At 42.5% G+C, this 22,900-nt stretch overlaps 1 protein-coding gene across 2 annotated transcripts in view; it reads right to left on the reverse strand.

The window, feature by feature from the left end:
* The window catches only part of LOC129717665 (uncharacterized), a 213,954-nt gene that overhangs the window by 126,073 nt on the left and 64,981 nt on the right, over positions 1–22,900 (reverse strand). The window contains exon 1 of one of the 2 annotated variants that reach the window (XM_055667739.1): positions 5,084–5,102. The exons of the other annotated variant lie outside the window; for it this stretch is intronic. The gene's annotated coding sequence lies outside the window, so the exon portion shown is untranslated. Of the gene's footprint in view, positions 1–5,083; positions 5,103–22,900 lie in introns of those variants that run through there. 2 annotated transcript variants of the gene reach the window in all.

Below are 22,900 nucleotides of genomic sequence, written 5' to 3' on the forward strand. Positions count from 1 at the left end.
TTCAATTTCCGCGTTCGATTAATCTCTCGCCGTAAGTAACTGGGGATAATTGCTTAGACTGCTTTCCAAAGTGATGACGATAAACTACAGCTTCAGCCCGCAGAAGTAATGATTCGTGGAAACTGCATATTTGCAGCGTGAAGTCAATGATTCCAGATGTCGGCCGATACGTGTTATGCCCTAATTCGCAACACAACCTACTATCTAAACGAACAACCACTTAGGTTCTTTGTCCTCCATACCAGCTCTGAATGGTAGCGCACAATGGCCGGTTTTTAGTTTTTACATAAGACGGTAACACCTGGTCGTGGTGATTGTTTGTAATAATATTTGAGCCTATAATCGACTTATTCACATTGAAAACATCCAATTTTAAATTAGTCTAGTAACGCGAATGCGCAAAATGAACGAGAACAGAGGGTGTGACTTAGAGTTAGAAAAAAACGCAATCTTCAATGTCTTCGGCATGGTGTTTTGGCCAATCAAACCTAGGACAGGACGTGACAAGTGGCTTCTAGTTATTCTTCTTTTCGTTCAAAATTGCCCTCATGAAACATTGTGATTTTTCGGAACGACGCTTGCCAGTGTTTCCAAAAATGTTTAATTAGCAAAATATAAATATCAAGGATTTTCCAAGTGCTGGATTTCAATTTTAATTAATTCATTTGATAATGCCAGTTTAATTGATTTAAAGATATATGTTAAATTTATTTGAACCAGCCATAATTTCAACTAATTTTGGGTTCCTCTTGCTTTTCATGAAATGAATCTGCTGTTGTTTATCATACGTAGTTTCAAAAACATGAATAACATTTCGAATGTTGATTTTTATAGACATTACACAGTATAGTGTAGGAAAAAGTTTCAAAAAATTGTTGAACAGAAGCTGTTCATTCACTTAGTAACAGGGGGGATCTATCTGTCAAATATCATGTAACCAACATATTCGGCAACACGGCGTTTGTTTTGGTTTTTGTTCTTTTTGGTCATGAAATTGATCGATGTGAAATATTATAGAATTGTAACGTTTTTTATCAAAACTCGAGAAACCGCGGAAAACTTTCATGAATGTGTTGTGTAGTGATTTTTTTCCTCATTATTGTTCCTAGTTACAAACATCATGGACCAACAAACGTCATGGACCAAAGTTGATCTGCGATAACGCACACATATATGTAATTTGACAGCAGTGAATCCCCTCTGCTTAGTAAGCAAAAATAGTGTGAACAAAAAATAACGATAGTTTTCACAGCACAGTCAACCGTACCGACTAATCATGAAATTTAACAGAGCGCTAAGTAAAATCGACCAATTGGAGAGGGCTTTCGCTTTGACAGAACTTTGGGTGATTTTTGGTTTCTCTTGTCACGTCCTGTCCTAGAATCAAACTACTGGGGAGGTAATTTTTCCTGACAAAACTATCATATCACCGTCTACTATTGTGTACCGTGTAATTGAGAGCTGGTCTCTCTCACACGCTGTGTACAGAGGTAAGTGACTTTTCACCTACGCACACTAGCAAACGTGCCGTGTAAAGTTGCTTTTGTTTTCTCCAAACTGTAAATCATCGCATATCATTGTTTTTACCACTTTTTGGTAACTTTTGCTGATTACGTTCAGCAGCTTCTCCCGATTCTTAGTCACGGATGAAAAGTATATTCAGAACCGAGTTTAGAACATACGATAGGTGTCCAACTGAAAATTTGTCCCGCTGCTAAAAACGTAGCATTGCAAACAAAGCTGTTTGTTTTGTTTGTTTTGTTTTCCTCAACGCGTGACACTAATACATTTGTACGTAAATAGGTCTATAACGACTTACTATATCTACGGCTTATAAGTAGTCGACCCGCTCAGTTGGTGGCGAAAACCCCCCGCCGAAGTTCGTTTCTTTTGCACTTTATGAAATAATTTTATTTTTTACATTTTAAGTTTAGTAAAGCGAGCAATATATGTAGTTTTTACGAGGGTACAAGAAATGAACGAGAGCAGAAGGTGTTATTTAGTTTTGAAAAAAAATTTCCTCATCTAGCCACGACTCGAATCCGCAATCGCGTGCTAGTAACGGGATAAAATAGTAAAGGGTAACACCATGTTTTCCTTAGGGCAAAATACCTCCTTAGTAGTTTAATTGGTCAAAACACCATTCCGGAGACATTGGAAATCCGCGTAGAACGAACTTATCTCTTTCCTTTTGTTTGCACAGCTATCATTGAGGATGGATTGTTTATATACTTTTTCACTTTTTTCGCATTCGAACTCTGTTGGCAATTCTCGCGCACGGTACTGCCAGAAACAATAAATAAGAGGTATGGTTGCCAGAAGTGCTGAAGGTTTATCTTTTGCTTTTTTATTTTTATTTTTGAGTCGAAAATGTAGGGACAAAGTTAGAAAAACGAATTAACAAATATAAAGTATATAAACAATTTATCCTCAATAATAGCTGTGCAATCAAAAAAGAGGTAAATTCGTTCAAGATCGTTTCAAGGATAAAAAAACAAAGTGTAAAAAACAACAATTTTTCGTCATTTTAAAGTAATGACTTGTGAAATCTGACTCGGGCCTTGAGGGACTTTATCGTGAATGAAGGCAACGGTTTGCTACCGCTACCGGGAGTCCTGCCGGACATAACGGCCGTTACCAACTCGTAAATTAATCTGCAGAACGTGTGCCGCTGGCAAACTGCCCATCATGTCAAGTGGCAAGCAAAGTTTATGAGACTTGCGAGCCATCAAATCAGATAATTTCACCCTTTCCGTGGTTTCACTGCATCTTCAAATATTTCCGGATGACTGCCTGTCTGTGTGTGAAGAATGCTCTTGGGTAACACATCTTTATTAAAAGCGACCATTGAAGATTTTTAAAACAATATTTTCGTAGTTATTCGTAATTCACTTAGGTGGCATCCATAAATTACAGAACGCTCATAGGGGGGAGAGGGGTATCCTTGAGCGTTACGGTTTGTTACACAGGGGATGGGAGGAGGTGAGCTCAGCGTTACGTAACAAAAAATCTTTTGAGAGACTCTCCAAAAATAAACATTTTTATCAAGCAAATCCTTCTACAGCGTAACGTAGTTTTTATGGGGGGTAGGTGTTGGCGTTACGTTTCGTTGCATATGGGGGGTGGGGGTCCAGAAATTGAGTTTTTGGGTTACGTAATTTATGGATGTCTCCTTACGACCTTTCCACGTTTTTCTCGAGTTGTATCATCAGGACGTTGAAAGTTTTAGAAATAGAATTAATTCAGCCCTCTTGTAACAAATTTCACATATTTTTAATTGGCACCCGTTTTCCATGATTAAAATTTAAAGTAAAATAACAACACATGCCATTTTTTGTAAATTTGATTTGAAATATTTATTCATCATAAAAGAATAAATAAACCAAAATGCTTCTTGTCGAAAGCCCCTCAAAAGCGTTTTTACAACATCAGAACGAAAAAGACCAAAGCAACATTTTGCTGATAGAAACCTAAATTTATAGAGATTTCCTGCAAATCAACCCTTCACATCCGTGCGGGGGCCTAGTGTGGTTGATAACGTCTCCGCCAACCACGCTCGACGCCTGGGTTCGAATCCCACCGCCGACATTGGTGTCGATGGTTGTGAGGTGGCGTGATCCACTCACAACCAACCCAACTGGTCTAGATTCAATCCTAGCCGACACCGGGAGATTTTCTGAGGCGAAAAATCTCTGGGATCACGCCTTCCATCGCATGAGGAAGTAAAGCCGTTGGCGCCGGTCCGTTAATAAACGGGTCGTGAGTTAGGGTCCTGGGTGTGGAGTCGCCTCCCTGGGCGTCGGTGATTGGCCACAACAGTGGCGGAAATAGACCGACGGAAAATAAGCGAGACTAAAAAAAAACCCTTCACATCCGTTTCCTTACCATACCCGCAAAACTATGGAAACTGTATAATGGCGCTTTTGCATTCAGCAGTTTTCCCACAGCCTTTCCATCTTACAAATCTTTTGAAAATTGATAGAAAAGTGAAAGGTCTTTCATAGCCAATTATTTTCGACCGATCATGCGTACAAGCGAGACCCGCAAATTCATTTCGCAGGGGAATAAGAACACCAAAATAATACTTTCATTTGCGGCAAAAAATGGATCTTGCAAAATGTGCTATTTTTTTACACTTGCTATGATTGAACCGGGGTATTTAAAAATATGCATCATTTGTCAATATATGTTGCTACTCGATACGAACATGGTTTTTCATCACGATTTTAGACCATTAACGCATCCATCCAACCACGCCGGATCCAGTGGTTGGTAACAAAAACAAGCCATTTTTTCTTTCTGGTCCACATCTTTACGAGATCGATACACTTTCAGTTGTACGAGCCTTCTCAACGCTTTATGGCGTTTCCGATTTCATTCAGCCTCGAACAACACAATTACAGTGTTTGTTTTGTAGGGAAGTAAAATCACGAAGAAAGCATATTTTCGAGCAAAAAGAAGAAATTTATCTCAAACTATTTACGGACACGAAAACATACAAACAAGAATAGACAGATGAACGCAAAGTTGATAACTTCGTCTTGCTCCAATTTTAATTCCTGTGTGATTCCATTCGATCAAAATCGCGTTGCTGTGATATAGCTTGCGCTTTAGTGGACCCCAACCCGCCGCAGATTACTTTATCCAACTTTAATTTCTCGATCGCACCGCCGCGTCGCGCCGGTTTTCTCACACTGTTTTTGCGGCTTTATATTGCAGATCCGCCGCACAGCAACCGCCCAACCCACTAGCAATTTAACGGCCGGCAACCACTGTCTCTCGAGTGCATCCAAACCGGCCGGCTTTCGAGCAGGTGGATGGAAAATCATTACTTCGAAGGGGATAAAAAAACAATATCAAGGTCAATTACATTATTGACTCACTCTCAAGATCGAAGTGCTGTGTGGAATGAAATGTTGATCGCCAACGTCGCTGTTCACGTTGTTTTGCGCATCATTAAACGTGCTGCAAACGTGTTTATACCGGTAAGCGCTCTTCAGAAACTTAGCAGCACACTACAAATGCTCAATCGGGACAACTTATCCACAAAATTACCCATTTCTTCCAACACGGTCTAACTAACCTTATTACATTCTAATCAGCACCGAGTGGTTCGTCAAATTTCGGTTTTCGTTCATACCTGGAAGAAAAGAGTCACGATTAGTTAGAGGTATTATTCCAGTCAGAAAATGGACTTATTCAACTAATTACGATTACGACAAAGAACTTGAGAAGCAATGAAAAAAAAAATTAAATTAACATTTTTCAATTTTCGATTAAATGCATGTTTTTGACGTATAATAGCGTCTTGCGGCAACTTTTTAGAATAGGGGTGCAAATTGAAATACACTAAAGTGTTTTAGGGGGGGAGGATGCGTTCCAACATTGTATGGGACCGCGTAAAAAAGATTTTTTTGAGTTGAAAATATAACGAAGAAAACCGTCATAAAGAGGTTCTTTTGAATATAAATAAATTTTCACCAAAATTTAGAACATTGAATTACGGCCTCTAGATGGACCACCAAATATTGTGTTTTTTTTTTTTTTTTTTGAAAACGAGTATATGATTTTTTCTGGTCTCAAACCAGAAACGTGGTTGAAATTAGATCGATATCCATACCTACTGTTGTCGAATGATGGAGAAATACAACCCGCGTAGAAAGACCTTACTGTACCCAAAACAACATGTACCGAGAGCGTCACGAAAATTGCCCAATATCAAATGCATATAACTCAACCAGTTTTTAGCGAATTTCCTTATACTTGCAATAATCGACTGAAAAATTAGCTAAGCGTCCACCAGAATGCAGAAAACCGGGATTTTATGATACCGTAAACTTGGGTGACTTTGATCACCGTGGTGACTTTGAACACTGTACCTCTTTTTTGAAAATGTGTTGAAAAAGTGCTCGTAGTCTTTGGAATTTGTCGTAATCTTCACAGATTGTGTGGATATATGTCAGCATTGCTACTATTCATGCATTTCCTGCTATTTGAAGAGTGTTTTTCATGCTAAAATAATAATTGAAAATAAAGTGTGTTTTTGGCCATTTTTGTTGCATACAAACAATCGGTTCTAGCAGATTCAAAACAACAAGATGCAATACGTAAAGTTTTTTTTTTGTTTCCAGATTAGTTCTTAAGATGAACAAATATTATAACAATGCATTTCATTGTTATTTTTGCAAGTTTTTCCTCGAAGGCAATGTTGAGTGCCAATAATCTCCACAGTGAATTACATATTTCTTCTTAACAAAAACCCAAGACGTGAAGTAACATGCAAATTTGGACAATTGCCAAAGTCATATTCCACGTGGACTAGATTTTGATGATTTTAGACCACCTTCCCTCTCTGTGGATAATCATTCATATATATTCTAAAAATTTTGTATGAATCTTGCGACATTCGCCAACATAAACTGTTCATGTAGAATGTGGCTGGCCCCCAAATTGCTTTCCATATTTATAAACTCGTTCAAGTCGTTTTAGGCTCTTTAGCTTAGTGAAAGTAGCAAAGTGTTACTCCAAATTCACCAAAATAATAAAGTGATCAAAGTCACCCCTAATTGATGATTGGTGTAAAATTTTTAGAGCATATTTAAAAACAGCAAAACTGTTACTAAACTTTTGAAGTAGTGACTGAATCTTTCTCTATGCATGCCAGTACTTATTTTAGAAATATTAAGCAACATTTTTTTCAGTATATTCTGAAAATATTTAAGTTACAATCAAAAAAGTAATCAAAGTCACCCCAGTTTACGGTACTAATTATTTACCATTAATCACTTGTTATGAACGCAAATTTCGACCAGTTAAAGGCCATACAACATCCAATAAGGGTATTTTTGGATCTGGGATGATAGCCAGTGGCAAAAACTATTTGGAAGCTCAAGATGGTGACTTTCGGTTTGTCAAGTAGCTTCAAATAACCGAATACAACCCAACATGGATATTTCTGGAACTATAATGATGCTCAGAAAACAACGCATTGACATAAGACAGGCTATCGCAATTCAACGTTGACCTTGCGGTCGTATCTTATACATGTCCTCATCAACATTTTTATTCAGTGTACCATGTCCCACCAAAAAAATACATACATTCATTTTTTACGATTTTACCTTCGACATACATTGGGTTGAATTAAGTCTCAACTTTGAAAGATACTTGAGGAAATAACAACAATTTTTCTTATTAATGACACACAAAATAGTAAAGGCATGAAACATTTTTGATGATATATTTTGACCGCCCAAGAATGCGACCCGAAAAAGAGGGATTATCATGTGAAGACAATGTGTTATTTTATCTTAGAGTATCGCTTACACTCTTGATATTATTTGAAACAGATTTTAAATAAGCTAATCTTACGTCAGGATAAACCTATTTCAGTACTGCAGGAGAATTGGGGCAAAATTGGCATGTTGATGACATTTTACGTTGATCAGACAATTACCTACCATTTTTCTTCAATATAATACCTAATTTAACTACCACATTTAGATATTAATGGGTTGGTTCATGCCTTACATACCTATTTGATATTAATGATATTAATGAACACGGGCTAAGGATGTGATATAGGCATAGAAAATAAATTCTAAGTCTATATCAGAGATTGCGGGCTCGTGTCCCGTCTGGACGAGGGAAATTTTTCTAAGTCCTTATCACATCCTTAGCTCGTGTTCAATATTAGCATCCTTGAAAAAATCACATACATTGCCTACTTTATAACTTAAAATAAAAAAAAATACCAAATTTGTTTTTGTACGATTTGAGATCTGTTTTCTTAAAGATGGGTGAGAAAATGCTAGTATGTGAACAAACTCTTAATTTTTTTTTTTGTGAAAAAACTATCAAAATTTTCGATTTCTGTCTGTCTGTCTGTCTGTCTGTCTGTCTGTCTGTCTGTCTGTCTGTCTGTCTGTCTGTCTGTCTGTCTGTCTGTCTGTCTGATCCATAAAGACTTGGAAACTGCTCAACCGATCGACATGAAAATTTGTATATAGGGGTTTCTGGGGCCGAAGAAGTTTTCAATGATATTTTAAGACCCCTCTCTCGTCTGGAAGGGAGGGCCCCCAAACAAATGAAACTCAATTTTTTGCATAACTCGAGAACTAATCGAGCAAATGAAGCCAAACTTGGCACGTTAATATAATAAGAAGCAGTAAATATTTCTATGGTGATTTGACACCCCTCCCTGCTATGGAATACAAACGAAACACAAATACCTGTATAACTCGAAATTCAATCAAGCAAATGGAACCAAATTTGGCGTGTGGAGGTTTACGAGAGCAACAATTAGTTCTGTGGTAGATCGACACCCCTTCCTTATCTGGAAGGCAGGGGTTATATAATTTGTATTTGAATTCGAATTCGAATACAGGCTGAAAGCCGGTTACCCATTATTAATAATAAATTTTACTTTACATTCTTAATAATAATTAATTTCACATTACACTTATACAGGTTAGCTACATACATAGATATAAATATAAGACTGATAAAATTACCTAGTCAAACATTAAAATTAAACACTAATACAGTTGTCATTTGAAGTACAGGCCAAGCCTATGTTTCAACGCTGATGTACTCATGTCGATACTGATGATCTGCTGCAGTGTGTTGAGGTATTCATGAATCGAGTAGTTAGCTCGTTCTGCGAATAGTTTCTGGATCGGAAAGGAGGGTCGAATGTTCTACGTTGTCGAAGGCTAAAAATCAATCTTTCAGCGAGAATTTCGCTGTCCGTACGTCCGGACAAAATGTTCGTGAAGAAGACGATGTCGTTTATCTTGTGTCGTGACTCGTAAGTTAATCGTGTCAAGGTTCACCAGAGAGTACAGATCTTGATAGGGAGGTAGCTCTCCTCTATTCCACCCGAGATTCCTAAGCGCAAACTTTAAGATTTTTTTCGGAACTACTTCGATTCAATGTATGTGAGTTACGTAGTAAGGCCGCCAAACGACACTTGCGAAATTTAGTTTGCCTCTAACAAGTCCTTTGTAGATTGCTAGTATCGCATGAGGATCATCACGGTCTCGGCCATACCTTCTGACGAGAGAGAAAAGTTTTAGGCTATCCACGATTACTTTGTCAATGTGTTTTGTGAAAGACAGTATATAGTCGAAGGTTACGCCAAAAACGCGAACATATTCAGCACGTGGTTCAACATTATCTGTATAAGCATAATTATACAATACGGGGTGAGCTTTCCTAGTAAATGTCAGTACTGAGCATTTGTTCGCATTCACATGTAGTCCGCGACTAGCACAGAATCTTCCGAAGATTTCTAAATCACTCTGCAATCCTTTTTCAGTCGTCATCATGTTTGATAGGGAGAAACAATTTCACATCATTTGCGTAAATCAAAACGATTGCATGGCAGATCACATCAGGCAGTTTATTCATCAAAAGCACGAACAGCAATGGGCATAGATGACTGCCTTGTGGTACTCCTGACTGAACAATAAACGAGTTTGATCTACTCCTCCGGATCTTCTTAAACTGCACTCTATGTTCAAGATACGACTTGAGCCATTGTAGAACGAGCCACGAACCCCTGCGTCTGCTACAGCCCTTAATATTCTATCAACAGCGTCGAAGGCTTTGCTCATATCTGTAAATATACAATCTACTTGAAACCCTTTGGAGATGTAGTCCGTAACCAAAGTGGTAAATTCACAACGGTTTGTAACGACGGATTTCTTTTACAAGAATCCATGCTGCACTGGAGAAATCTCACTAGGTTGTCCGGAGTGGTGTCTGGCCCGCTCACTACCATCATGTCGCTCCGCGCATGCACAAAACGAGGGCACACGAAGAAGACATGCTCAGCAGTTTCTTCCGCATCCGCACACTCGGGACACATGGGGGACCCCGCATGCCCGAATCTGTGTAGATACTGCCTGAAGCAACCATGACCTGACAGAATCTGTGTCAAGTGGAAGTTAACTTCTCCATGGCGCCTCCCGACCCATCCGGATACGTCCGGAATAAGTCGATGCGTCCATCTACCCTTTGCGGAATTGGACCATTCCTGCTGCCATCTGATCATCGAGAATGACCTTCTGGTGCCTCGTATACCCCTTGTGTCCCGTTGATCGAAGCATTCTACGTCCTCCTTAATGGCTATGCTGATAGGCATCATGCCGGACAGGACGCAGATTGCGTCGTATGACACTGTACGGTACGCGCTCACAACCCTCAGGCACATGAGCCTGTAGGTACTTTCCAGTTTTCGACGATGACTGTTGGTACCTAACGCTTTGGACCACGCTGGCCCACCATACCTAAGTATGGACGAAACCACGCTGGCAAGAAGTTTACGCTTGCTGCCATATACCGCTGAGCTATTGGACATCATTCGAGATAGTCCTGCAGCGGCCGTTGAAGCCCTCTTACAGGCATAGTTGACGTGACTCTTAAATGTGAGCTTATCGTCAACCATAACCCCCAAGAGCTTCAAGGAACGCCTTGAGGTAATGGTGCAGTCACCGACTCTGACCACCGCCTGTTGCTCTAATTTGCGGTTGTTCACAACCGTAACCTCCGTTTTATGGTGCGCTAACTCCAGTTTCCTAGAGTGCATCCAGTCTTCGACCTTGCGTATGCAGTGCGCGGCCATCAACTCGACCTCTTCGATCGACTCGCCGTAGACCTCTAGCGTGATGTCGTCTGCGAAACCGACGATCACAACCCCTACAGGGAACTTTAGTTTCAACACCCCGTCATACATGACATTCCACAACACCGGGCCCAGGATGGAACCTTGCGGTACCCCTGCGGTGATTGGGACGCACTTCTGACCCTCCTCCGTGTTGTAAACTAGTACCCGATTCTGGAAATAATTTTCCAAAATCTTGTACAGCGACACCGGTACGTGGATGCTCCTAAGCGCGAGCGCTATGGAGTCCCAACTGGCGCTATTGAATGCATTCTTCACGTCAAGCGTGACGATTGCGCAATAGCGAATGCCCCAACTCTTACGCTGGAGTGCTACCTCTGCCGTCTTGGTGACAGAGAGAATGGCATCCAGCGTGGATCTACCTTTCCGGAAGCCGAACTGGTTACTTGCCAGACCGTTTACACCCTCTGTGTACTTCACCAGTCTGTTGAGGATAATCCTCTCAAGCACCTTGCCCGTAGTGTCCAGCAGACAGATAGGTCTGTATGCCGATGGGTCCCCTGGCGGTTTCCCAGCCTTCGGCAACAGCACCAATCTCTGTCGCTTCCACCTGTCCGGAAAGAGGCAGTCATCCAGGCACTTCTGCATGACTGCTCGAAATAGATCAGGGGCCACTTTCATGGCCGTCCTGATGGCCAAGTTCGGGATTCCATCCGGTCCCGGTGCCTTGCTCACCTTTAGGGAGTTGGCGATCACGATGAGTTCCTCATTCGTAACCCTTACCTCCTCCACAACCTCTGCACGGCTGCCGTCTCTCACGGATTGGATGCCCGGCAGGTTGGCCGACCATCCCTGGTCTGTGTCTGAGATACTGGAACGTCGGACGTGAGACTCAGCAACCGGAGGCCAAGGATTTGGCTCGTGTCGTGGAAAGAGTCCCTCGATGATGCGCTCCAGCATCGCTGGTGATCGCTCTGCAGGCGCCAACACGCCTTTGGTCTTCGCCATTACGATTCTGTAGGCGTTGCCCCACGGATTCGTATTGGCACTCGCGCATAGGCTATCGAAGCAGGCCCTTTTGCTCGCCTTTATCGCACTTTTAAGCGCCGATCTTGCAGATCCGAATACTACACGGCGCTCTACCCTCTGTGCATCGGTACGTGCACGTTGCAACATCCGTCTTGCACGGAGGCACGCGCTACGGAGGTCCGCTATCGCGTCGGTCCACCAGTATACCGGTGACTTACCATTCCTAGGTTGGCGGATCCAAGGCATGGTGGCGTCGCACGCCCGCGATAATGTGGCAACTAATTGGTCAGCACTCGGGCGGAGCCAACTGCCCCCCTCGCGCTCTCTTCTCATTGCTTCTGCAAATACCTCGGCATCGAAATGCGATGTCTTCCACCCGCGGACGGTCGGAGTATTGGCTCTACCCGTCGCCTGCCGCCTCACGTTCTGGACTACGCTATAGCAGACCGACTGGTGGTCACTATAGGTGTAGCCATCGTCTACCCTCCAGTTCACGATCAGTCCTGGGCTGGAGAACGTCACGTCAATGATCGACTCCGCACCATTTCTGCTGAATGTACACTTGGTTCCAACGTTGGCCAGATCTAGGTTGAGCTTTGCCAAAGCTTCCAACAAGATCTGACCCCTCCGGTTCGTGCGGCGGCTTCCCCACTCAACAGCCCAAGCGTTGAAGTCGCCCGCCACTACTAAGGGTGTTAGTCCCGTCAGCTCCATAGATAACAGATCGACCATCTGGGTGAACCTTTCGATAGACCAACGCGGCGGAGCATAACAACTGCAGTAGAACACTCCGTCCACCTTGGCAACCGCGTATCCTTCATTTGAGGTTGACACAACCTCCTGAACCGGGAACTTGCTGGTCGTGCATATGGCCGCCGTACTGGACTTATCTGCAACCCAATTACCGTTTCCGGGAGGAATGCAGTAGGGGTTCGATACGATTGCGATGTCCGACCGCGACTCAGACGCTGCTTGGTATAGCAGCTGCTGTGCCGCATAGCAATGGTTCAGGTTCAATTGTGTCACCCTCACGCCCGTGGTTTCGTGGCCGCCTTACCGGCTGGGCACCGTGGGCCTCCCATAAAGTGCTTGGCGTCCCGTTTTCCAGTACATACCAAGCACTTGGGAGGCTCCCCGCAGTCTTTAGCTTTATGGCCAGCACCACCACAATGCCTACATAACTGGCTCCTATCGGGCCCCTTGCAGGTCCAGGACTTGTGTCCTCCCTCGAAACACCTGAAGCAAACGTCCGGCTGCTGGAGTATGCTCAGGGGACATACTGACCAGCCAACCTTAAGTTTGGCTGTCTTCAGGGCCAGAGTTGCATCGGCCGATGCAAGCCGGAAAGTGGCCACCTGGGTCCCCGCTGGACCCTTTCTGAGGCGAATTACCTCAGTGGCTACTTCCACTCCGCACTTCTTCTTGAGGGCCTGTGCAATATCGCACCTCTCGGTGATTTCATCCAGGTTTTTGAGCTGGAGAGTCACCTCTGAGGTGAGTGCCCGAATTTGCACATCTTTCCCGAGGACCTGCTCGGCTACCGTCTTGTAGGCAGCGCCCTTGTTTTTAGCATCCTTACGGAGCTAAAGGATCATCTCGCCGGTGCGAGAACGACGGATGGTCCGCACATCCGCTCCCAGATCCTTGAGCTGGGTTTCGCCTCTCATTTTCTTCAAGACTTCGGAGTACTTGGACCCCTCCGTCTTGAGTATGAGGGCGTCGCCCCTGCTTCGCGCCTTCTTTCCCGTTTTTGGACGATTTGTCGCGTTCTCGTCGTTGCGCTTGCTGTCTTTTTGGCGCTTCCTTCCTCCCACGGTAACCCAAGGGTTTCCCGTAGCTGCCACTTCGGCAGACTTTTCGGCGGACTTGGAGGCCGTTGGTGTGCTATCTCGCGGGCTTAGCACAACCAACCGTTTCTTGCTGTTCTCGGGGGCTTCCCCCGGAGACTGCCTTGCTCTTTTTGCGGCTGACCCGGAGGCGCAAACCGCTGCAAACGTGCAGGTGTCCGTTTGGACCGACTTCGTCGCCCTTCCGGTCACCTCCGTTGCATTCTTCTCTGCAGCCACCGCTCTTGCCTTGAGCTCGGCGTGCTCCTTCTTCGCAGCATCGACGGAGGACCGAAGCATGTAGAGAGCCTGCTTCAGGTACTTCGTCGTGTTGGTGCGACTTTTCGCAAACTCGATTATGGCATCGAGCTGCTCCGACAGCGCTACTACCTTCGGTAGCGTGTCTCGCTGTCTTCCGACCGCCTTTATCAACAGTGGACCAACCACTGCGATGTCTTGCGTCGATCCGGTAGGCGTACTGCCTTTGCCGTCTTCGCAGGCGTCCTTTACTGCATCCATCTCCGCCTTTCTCGGCGGAGACCTCTGGATGCCTCCTCGTGCAAACGGGTTTTTCAACCCATCTGCGCCCAATTGTTGATCTTCATTTTTTTCAAAATTCATTCTTGTTAATTGGGTCCCCCTTCCAGCCGCTATCCTTATCCATACTGGAGTGGTCGCCTATCTGGTCCCATGGTAGTCTATGCCGAAGCAGTGAGGCCATGGCTAGGGGCGGCTGCCATAGCGCCTTATGAGCAACTATGACACCCCCGACCGGCGCAAGTCAGGAAAGGACATCTGATCCCACTCCTGCCCGGTTCCCGCCGGGCAATGAATTTGGAACGTACTGGAATGCCTGCCAGGTTTTACGGGACGGAGACCCCTGCACCGATTGTTGTCTCGCCGTTTCAAGCCGTTGTCACACGACCTTACTAAGGGAGCTCGGCGCAGGTGCCAGCCCAGAATCGTGGTACGAAAACGAAATCCGACTCTTATCATATGGCGTTGCGACCAGTTACCGTAATTGGGAACTTACTGGCATCAATCCCAATGGGCGAATTAGTGCATTTGGGTGGTGGGAGCGGCACTATTCGCTCCGTCAGAGCTGCTTCCGGATAATGTGGCTTTTGTGAGAATTCGGCGGCCCAATGCCTGAGTCTCACCACAACCTAGGCTAGCTCTCGCTGATGGTCCGGGACTGCGTTCTTGCAGTTAGCACTTCCGTGGCCTACGGTAATCGCCAAATACCGACCCGTGGTGGCATACAGCTCTGCCAATATAAATATATATATATATATATATATATATATATATATATATATATATATATATATATATATATATATATATATATATATATATATATATATATATATATATATATATATATATATATATATATATATATATATATATATATATATATATATATATATATATATTTAGATATTTTTTCAGGTGAAGTGGAAATTCGCATCCAAACCCCTGAGGTGACCAACCTCAGGGAGTGTGGGGTTGGTTTGAATCAGTGACCGGACCCACTAAAACCCCTCCAGTCTCCAGCCCATAATACTCCCCGGGACCACCGCAAGGTATTGCTTCGGGGAGTGGCTTTTGTGCAGCCTCTTGGTTCTTTAGGTCTCTTTGCTAACTTAGCTAACTAACCTAGAGACTGTCCGTTAGCTAACACTGGCGTGTCGGTGGTCAACCTGTCGCCTGTTTTGCAATTCTAGAATTATTTGAGAGGCGGCTGTACAAACCGCCCTCCAAATGTTTGGGTCTTTACACATCCTCCTAACTAGGTTGTCCGGAGTGGTGTCTGGTCCGCTCACTACCATCATGTCGCTCCGCGCGCAAAACGAGGGCACACGAAGAAGACATGCTCAGCAGTCTCTTCCGCATCCGCGCATTCGGGACACATGGGGAACCCCGCATGCCCGAATCTGTGTAGATACTGCCTGAAGCAACCATGACCTCTGTGTCACGTGGAAGTTAACTTCTCCATGGCGCCTCCCGACCCATCCGGATACGTCCGGAATAAGTCGATGCGTCCATCTACCCTTTCCGGAATTGGACCATTCCTGCTGCCATCTGATCATCGAGAATGACCTTCTGGTGCCTCGTATACCCCTTGTGTCACGTTGATCGAAGCATTCTACGTCCTCCTCAATGGCTATGCTGATAGGCATCATGCCGGACAGAACGCAGATTGCATCGTATGACACTGTACGGTACGCGCTCACAACCCTCAGGCACATGAGCCTGTAGGCACTTTCCAGTTTACGATGATGACTGTTGGTACCTAACGCTTTAGACCACGCTGGTCCACCATACCTAAGTATGGACGAAACCACGCTGGCAAGAAGTTTACGCTTGTTGCCATATACCGCTGAGCTATTCGACATCATTTATATATATTAGGGTGGGGAAAAATGATCTATTTTCCAGAACCATGTTTTTTTGGTTCCTTTTGGGATCCCAAACAACCCTGAACTTACCTGAAGTCGATTGGTCTTGTCTCCGCTTGGCGCATTGCATTTCAAATTTGTATGAAAATTTAAATGGGAAAACCTACTTTTTTGCATTTACCTTTCTAGAGAGCTCAATGATGCTCTAATAATAAACTACATTATGTTGAAGTATAGTATTTAAGATGCCTAACAACTTTGTAGAAGACACAAAAGAGCTAGGATGTCCCTAAGGAGAGCTATAGCTGTTCAAAGTTGAGTATGTCGATTTAAATGCAGAAAATCTTGTTTTCTGCCAACATTACCAATGTACCGGCGTCAGTGGGATTCCCATCAAAAGTAACCTGTCGTAACGAGTTCATACACTCAGCTGGATCAAGTAAACAAATTTAGGTCAATATTCTAGGCGTAGATATAATCTACAACGTGTTTCAGAGGTAGCTTCTGCTGGAAATCTGACTGACGCCGGTACACTGGCAGTGTTGGCAGAAAAAATGGTTTGCAACATAAATTTCGACATACTCAACTTTGAACAGCTCTAGTATTTTTTTGGCTCACCCTAGCTCTTTAGTGTCTTCGGCCAAGTTGTAAGGCATCAAAAAACCTACCGTTTGAAGTAACAAAACCTATGGTTTTAGCCATTTTGAGCTCTTTAGAATGGAAAATGCAAAAAAGTTGGGTTTTCCATACAAATCTCCATATAAATTTAAAATGCAATGCCCCAAGCGGAGACAAAACCAATCGACTTGCAATAAGTTCAGGATTGTTTGGGGCCCCAAACAGAACAAAAAAAACTTGGTTCTGGCTTTCTGCTATCAAATTTCGTTTTTTCCATATAACGATTCCCCACCCTAATATATATATATATATATATATATATATATATATATATATATATATATATATATATATATATATATATATATATATATATATATATATATAGGGGTCTCATACACATGAAACACAAATTTCTGCTCAACTCAAGACCGAATCAAGCATGGAACCAAATTTGGCATGAGAAGATTTCTGGGGAAAAAAATACTCTTATGATGGCTCAACACCCCTTCCTCTTCAGAAAGGGAGGGGTACCATACAAATGAAACACAAATTTATGCATAACTCGAGAAATAATCGAGTCAATGGAACCAAAATTAGCATTTGAGGGTGATAAATGTTTCTATGATGGTTTGACACCCCTTTCTGTTTTGGAAGAAGGGGGGGAGGGTCAAAAAACAGGTTAAAGTGACCAAATACCACCAGATATGGGTATTTTCGTAATCGTGGTGATGCACAGAAGTCAAAAATCCACCTTAGACACTATTCTGAATTCTAGAATGGTGACTTCCGATTTCAGGAAAACAGCCAGAAATGACTGAATACTTCCCATTATGGGTATTTCCGGTAACAAACGGATGGTCAAAGGCCAGAAATCAACTCCACACGCCGTTTTGAAATCCAAGTTAACAACTCTCTTTTCTCGAAATCAGCTGCAAATGACCGAATGTCATTCAATATGGGTATTTCTAGAATCGAGGTGATGTACAAAAGCTGAAAGGCAAGGATGTTCTCATTTCGATGAAACCAATCATTTCAAACGGTTTTTCTTTTGACTGTGAACGTCTATATAGAAAGACTATAAACAAATCGGAAGGTAAATCTTTTTTTTTTATTCTCGCTCATTTTCCGTCGGTCTAATTCCGCCAATGTTATTGTGCCAATCACCGATGCCCAGCGAGGCGACTCCACCCAGTACCCCAACCCGTTAACCCGTTGATTAACGGACCGGCGCCAACGGCTTTACTTCCTCATACGATGGAAGGCGTGATCCCAGAAACTTTTCGCCTCAGAAAGTCTCCCTGTGTCGGCTAGGATTGAATCTAGACGCCACCTTACGCCATCGGACACCTATGTCGACGGTGGGATTCGAACCCAGGCGTCGAGCGTGGTTGGCGGAGACGTTAACAACCACGCTAGGCCCCCGCCCAAGGTAAATCTTTGGATGTAGATGAAATTATTTTAGAGTGTTTGATATCATTTAAATGAAGAAAAAAAGGTGAGCGAAGTTTGTCGGGACATAAAACAAAGTGTCATTTTATTTTAAAAAATAAGGACAATCGATGCGTTTGTTGCGATTTTACTTAAAATCACATACAGGAATAGCAAGTAAATAGAATACTAAGGTCTTGTTAACGCAGGGAAATTTGTATGAAACCGCGTAAAAAGACTTTTTTGAGATGAAAATATAACGAATCAAGCCGTTCTAAAATGTTTGAACCTTGTTGAAATATGAAAGTAGTTAATCTGAAGGCCAAAATGCAATATTTTAAACTTCAGTATTTACACCAAAAATTGTGATTTCTTTTTGAAACGGATATACGATTACTCTTGGCATAAAACAAAAAACGTGCTTAAAATGAGGTCAATATCTTATAACGTTTTTAAATAATGCAGGAAAGCAATCCGTGTAAAGAAAACCATAGTGTTCTCTAATTACAGAGTGTTTATTTTTTCCTACAAAAAACAACTAACTAATTATTTTTCAATGATTGCAAATTGTCCCCTGAGCGACAATAACTCTATAAGTTAATGCAACCTTATACTAACATAACGGAAAAGTTTCTTTCAAATCTGAATAGATCGTAATGGCGTTTTTTTCCTTCGAATGATAAAAATTCTCGTACGGCTAGTTTCTAAAGAAAAAGACGCAAAACTATTATGCAATTACCGTCCGTGTAGTTTTATTTCAATTGATGTCACACTATATTCCGACAGAATAATCTGACGGTTTACGTTGCAATGTCGAAAGGAAATTTTAAAATCTTAGCAATATAATGTGATAATTATCTGCAAACTACCCGCCTTCTATTTTCTATAAAAGCAAACGGTGGCCTCAAGTTGAAGTTTATTACCATTACAACATAATGATTGATGAAGATGATAATTACGTTGTAATAAACGCATAGACCACTTGATCTCTGTATATGGTGAACATTATTTCACTTCTTTTCTAATAATTCCAAGGGTTACCTATCCTACGATCCAGTTCTTATTTCGCACTAAATTTTAAAGCAGCTCGATCGTTAGATTTCTATAAATAGTGGACTGATATACGTATATACGTTTGTCATTATAATAAAACAGATAAATTCTTTAACGCTGAAATTAGCAGCTACCCTATTTGTTTAGACTATTTCACATACACATGTCGCGGCGATTACGAAACAAGAACATAAATCTGGATACAATAGAAGCAAAAAAAGTGCAGTGAGCTGAGTAAATGTGGTAGCAACACCCATTATAACGTTTTTGACGTTTCAAAAACAAAATAAAAGTCTAAAAATATGAAGGTCACAAAATCAAATAGCCAGGATCAGATATTGTTAAATCATTTGATGCCAATGTTTAGGAATTTATCAAAATTTCATCAAATAACCTCAAAACTATTTTTAAAACCGACAATAGTAATTCACTGTAGCATAACCCTGCAACCCTGACCACTGATTTCAGGTAAAGTTTAAGAGAGAATTCAGTATTGAACTATCGTTTTTTGACGTCGACCTTCAGCAGGCAGACATCTTCGATCGAACAAGTCGACTGACACTCGAAATTCAAATGAACTTCTTTTGTTATAATTCGAAGCAACAAATCTGACCAGCAGACAATTCAGCCTCATAAACACAAAAGTCTAGTATATTTAATAAACAACAAATTTGCCTTCAATGTACATATTGAAGCAGCATCTGAGCCTCTTAGCTATTTATGCCTTAAAGCCTTTCTAACATCGTTTTCATCGATCAGGAGAACACTAACCAGGCCACTAATTGATAAGTGTATTTACCCAACATTAGCATAACTCTTGTCTAAAACACTTGATGTCTAACCGGCAATACGAATGTGCGTGTTACTTGAAATCCATAATTACGTTCTCCCCATAGACGGTTGGTTTAATCATTGCAATTGATGATGGTTCCGAAAAAAAAAACCTGGCATGAGGAAGAAATAGTTCATACCATTTAAAGCAATTTATACAATTTACATAAACAGCGGCTCTCCTCGTTATAACTGAAGCGATGACCATGAAAGATTAGACATACATGGCTGTGAGAGTCGTTCGTATACTGTCCGACTGTCGTGGCAGGGTTCTATGCTAGGCTCGAGGTCCTCTCCCACAGTTGGCAGCGCTGGCTCAATTTCTTCGTGGCTCCGGCATCACTTAACATGTTCAGAGCCGCGTCTCGCATGCCATCGAAGTGGCTCATTGATAAATCAATCAAGCATTTTCCGACCGACTGCAGCCGCTGGAGCCAACAGCAGGAATTTTACATGCACATCCTCTCATGGAGCAGCCAGCCTTCGTTAAACAGTTATGAATGCGGTCGATCTGTCGACAGCATGAAGAGACTCCTATATACACATACATATGGATATATATTGAGTATCATTCCAACCCTGATATGACTCCTGTTGAGACCCGGACTGCATGAATCGTAGGCGCAGGGCATCCACGACCCTGTGTTAAGTACAGACAGAGTAAAGCCTTGGTCCGTATTGATAACCGTCGACAGTCCAGCTGCTGCGGCAGCATTTCATTCACACCGGCGAAGTGCGGACAGGTTAGCAAGAAGAGTGGCTCTGGGAGTTCCTGGTGTGGTGACAGTGACACAACAAATAACTAATAGTAGACAAGCTCATTACTCTTCTATCAATTCTTTGTGGGTAGCCTCTATTATTCAGAAAACGTCTATTCAACTGTCACTCTTGCGAACACAATCGATGCATGACGGCTTGCTTGCGGTGTCTTTCCACTGCTTCCATTGAAACCCGCAGTGTACGTTGAATTCAATCCGCCACCGCACTGTCAGGCAATAAGTCAACCAGCCAGCCGATGGCCGCACTCAACACCAGCTGTCCAAGCAATTTATTCACTTGTTCAGAGAGCTCTAATTGTTAGGCACAAATTGATTGGATGTATCAAAAAATTGTCCGTACAGTTACGCTTGCTGTATTGTTTTTTCTCTCTCTATACGAACATTGATCCATTTTGAAATTGCTAGGGTTGACACATTAGCTCGGATTGATCCTAGACGGTTAAGTTTGTTGTGAAGGGATCACGCCAGATTCGAACTCAGACCGACAGCATGGCTGACGGATATGTTGCCAATTGCGGCGATGCCAGAGCAATGTTACTACATATGAATGAATGACATGCCTATCATTCATCCACGTTCTTTAGTATGGTTTCACCCATTGTTTTATTTAGCGGACTCTATTCTACTATACCGATCCAGTTACTTCTGCAATGGCAATACAAATTATACGTTCCTCTGGTTAGGAATGATGAGAGAGACTTGTTCAAAGAAGAAATGCATGCTCTGAAATGTCTTGGGCCTACTAATAACAAAACGATAATTTTTATACATTACCTGTTTTAATTTAGGACAATGCACTTACTGTAGCGGTCCACTAAAATGTTGGTGCCAGTTTTGTTTTTTATAAAAAAAGTTATTTTCCAACTCTACCTCGTCATTCCAATAGAATCGCCAGAAAGCCACATTATCAACCAGGGAAACTGAAAATAGTCACTCGGCGGTAAATCAGATGAATACGGAGGTTTCGTAAGGAACCAGCTCGGAACGCATTTTTTTATTTATCGGTCGTATAGCGAGCAGAATGGGTGAGAGTGTTGTCTTAGTGAAAGATTACTTTTTTGCGGTTGTTGCGCTTTCATTTCAAAATCCTTGCAGTCAATGAATATCAAATCTTGCAAATCCTCAAAGAAAACTTGAAAAAACTTCGGAAGACTTTTACCAGACAAAAATTACCTGAATTACCTGAAGCGTTGCTTCGCTTGAACAGTATTTTTTCTACCAGGGAGCAATGCCATGTTTGCAGTTCATAGGGCGCTATCAGGCAGGATTCATGGGTGCACTCGCTACTAAGAATCAAATATTCGCGGCTCGGCTGATTATGCAGAAATGCCGCCAACACAAAGGGCCTACACATCATCTATTCATCGATTTCAAATCGGCATATGACACAATCGATAGAGATGAGCTAGAGATAGGTGAATTTTGAACGACTACTGATTTTCGGACAAACTAACGCGATTGGTCAAAGTGACCATGGACCTTCGAAACTCGAGAAGGTTTAAGGCCAGATGATGGCCTCATGTGCCTACTGCTTATTATTGCTCTGGAAGGTGTGATTAGGAGAGCGGGGTTAATCATAGCACAAAATTCAACTATTTGGCTTCACCAAAGATATCGATATTGTGGCTCGGAGATGACGGATACGTAGTTACATTGGACAGAGGCCAAAGCCAAACGTACGAAAGTGGTTATTAATGCATCAAAGAGGGAGTACATAAAAGGAAGAGTTTCAAGAAAAGTCAGTAATAACCTCCTATCTGGACTCCAAGTTGATGGTGATCAAATCGACGACAGGCGACCAGTTCGTGTACCTGGGCTCACTGCTAATTGCCGACAACGATACGATATATATGGTAAGAAATCACCCATGATTTGGTTTCTGGAAGACGCTCCGATCGAGTAGAATTCATCACTGCACCAAGTTGACCATCTACAGGACGCCACTAGTCCTTAATGGCTATGATACATGCTTGTGGAGGACCTTCGCATCCGTACGGGCTTACTCACCATGCTCGATGGACTGCGGATAGAGAACGAAACGTGAAGAAGGTGATTGATCCACGAGCTGCAGGAGTGACTGACAGCCATCTACCGTCCACACCACTACGATTGGCAAATTGTTTGTGATTGGCATGTAGTGAGGATGTCGAACGTCGGCCAGGTAAAGATTGTTCTTGAAACCAATCCGAGACGAGATGGAGAGGTGCACAGCGGGAAAAGTGGATCAAATCAGGTGGAAATCGACGTGAAATTCAACCATCGACCGAGTGGAGTGGAGTAGACATGGCACTTACTTACAGC

Source organism: Wyeomyia smithii, chromosome 1 (genome assembly GCF_029784165.1).
Source record: "Wyeomyia smithii strain HCP4-BCI-WySm-NY-G18 chromosome 1, ASM2978416v1, whole genome shotgun sequence".
Classification (NCBI taxonomy): domain Eukaryota; kingdom Metazoa; phylum Arthropoda; class Insecta; order Diptera; family Culicidae; genus Wyeomyia; species Wyeomyia smithii.